This window comes from Rattus norvegicus, chromosome Y (genome assembly GCF_021556685.1).
Source record: "Rattus norvegicus strain SHRSP/BbbUtx chromosome Y, alternate assembly SHRSP_T2T, whole genome shotgun sequence".
In the NCBI taxonomy this organism is placed as follows: Eukaryota; Metazoa; Chordata; class Mammalia; order Rodentia; family Muridae; genus Rattus; species Rattus norvegicus.
The window spans coordinates 51907024-51909762 of NC_141555.1; positions in this window are offsets into that span (position 1 = coordinate 51907024).

The following is a 2739-nucleotide window of genomic DNA, read 5'->3' on the forward strand; positions in this document are numbered from 1 at the left end:
TCTCCTAAGAGTATACTTTCTAGCATATAAAATATTGCCTTATGATATGTGGTAAATCTACCCAAAGGAATAATACTCAGCTATCAAAAACAATGACTTTATGTAATTCATAGTCAAATGGAGGAAACTGGAATCATCCTGAGTGAGATAAACACAACCACTGTAAAACATACATTGTAAGCTCTCATTGATAAGTGTCTGTTAGCCCAAATGATTGAATTACCCTTGATGCATAGAACACATGGAACTCAAGACCGATGATCAAAATGTGAATGCTTCATACATTCTTTAAAAGGGGAACAAGAATACCCTTGGCAGGGAATTGGGAGCCAAAGATTAAAGCAAAGAAAGAAGAAACATCCGTTCATAGCCTGCCCCACATGTGGCTCATACATATACAGTGACCCAATAAGACAATATGGATGATGCAAAGAATTGCAGGCTGACAGGAACCGGATGTAGATCTCTCCTGAGAGACACAGCCAGAATATAGCAAATACATAGGCGAATGCCAGCAGCAAACCACTGAACTGAGAACAGGACGCCCGTTGAATGAATCAGAGAAAGGACTGGAAGAGCTTGAAGGGTCTCGAGACCCCTTATGAACAACAATGCCAACCACCCAGAGCTTCCAGGGACTAAGCCACTACCCAAAGACTATGCATGGACTGACCCTGAGATCCAACCTCATAGGTAGCAATGAATAACCTAGTAACAGGACCAGTGGAAGAGGAAGCCCATGGTCCTGCTAAGACTGAACCCCCAGTGAACTTGATTGTTGTGGAAAGGGTGGTAATGGGGGGAGGATGGAGAGGGGAACACCCCCCCAAAAAAAAGAAAAAAAAGAAATACATTTAAATGAAAATTCTATTCTTACAATTAAACAGAAACTCTTCTAGATTTTTTTAAAAAAACTAATGAACAATAAATATACTTACGAAAAAAAAGAAAAAAGAAAAAGAAAAAAAAAGAAATATGGGCAATTGCATTCTAAACATGTGTATGCAATTGTATCTAAAACAAATGTACTTTTTGGATGCAGGAGAAATAAACCTGTTTTCTTATACAAACTGATAGACTGTATATTATTGATGTGGGACAGTTAATGGTTAGCGCTATTTCTTTCTTTCTTTCTTTTTTTTTTTTTTGGATCTGGGGACCGAACCCAGGTCTTTGCACTTGCTAGACAAGCGCTCTACCACTAAGGCAAATCTCCAAACACTATGCTTAGCTTTATTAATGAGGAGTATTTATGGGTCTTTTTTATTTTGTTGTTTCCACATACTTTTTCCCTCTTCCGATGAATTCCTACAGGTTTATTTACCATTTCTGTCCTCTTGAGAATATCCATTATTTTCAGAATGCGGTTTCCTATTTTTAGATAAGATTGCTGAAGAGACATGACTTCCTGGTGATTATGCTATGTAAAGTTTCTCCTCTTTTGATGAAGTGAATGATACATTTGCTCAGTAATAAATTTTAGGCTAGTATCTGTTTTCTTTGAAAACGTGTTGAAAGGTGATCCAAGGACATTTATATTGTAGAATATCCATTGAAAAATCAGGTGTTAGTCTCATGTGATCATTTTACGTGTGACTTAGTCTTTTTCCTTCACAGTTTTTGTATTTTTATATCTCTGTTCAGTTCGGGTTTGATGATTATGATGATTTTGATAATGATGATGATGTTTATTTTATTTTTATTATTATTTACTATTATAATTATTTTTTTATTAACTTGAGTATTTCTTATATACATTTCGAGTGTTATTCCCTTTCCCGGTATCCAGGCAAACATCCCCCTCCCCCCTCACCTTCCTTATGGGTGTTCCCCTCCCAACCCTCCCCCCATTGCCGCCCTCCCCCCACCAGTCTAGTTCACTGGGGGTTCAGTCTTAGCAGGACCCAGGGCTTCCCCTTCCACTGGTGCTCTTACTAGGATATTCATTGCTACCTATGAGGTCAGAGTCCAGGGTCAGTCCATGTATAGTCTTTAGTTAGTGGCTTAGTCCCTGGAAGCTCTGGTTGCTTGGCATTGTTGTACATATGGGGTCTCGAGCCCCTTCAAGCTCTTCCAGTTCTTTCTCTGATTCCTTCAACGGGGGTTCTATTCTCAGTTCAGTGGTATGCTGCTGGCATTCGCCTCTGTATTTGCTGTATTCTGGCTGTGTCTCTCAGGAGCGATCTATATCCGGCTCCTGTCGGTCTGCACTTCTTTGCTTCATCCATCTTGTCTAATTGGGTGGCTGTATATGTATGGGCCACATGTGGGGCAGGCTCTGAATGGGTGTTCCTTCAGTCTCTGTTTTAATCTTTGCCTCTCTCTTCCCTGCCAAGGGTATTCTTGTTCCCCTTTTAAAGAAGGAGTGAAGCATTCACGTTTTGATCATCCGTCTTGAGTTTCATTTGTTATAGGCATCTAGGGTAATTCAAGCATTTGGGCTAATAGCCACTTATCAATGAGTGCATACCATGTATGTCTTTCTGTGATTGGTTTAGCTCACTCAGGATGATATTATCCAGTTCCAACCATTTGCCTATGAATTTCATAAAGCTGTGTTTTTGAAGCTGAGTAATATTCCATTGTGTAGATGTACCACATTTTCTGTATCCATTCTTCTGTTGAAGGGCATCTGGGTTCTTTCCAGCTTCTGGCTATTATAAATAAGGCTGCAATGAACATAGTGGAGCACCTGTCTTTTTTATATGTTGGGGCATCTTTTGGGTATATGCCCAAGAG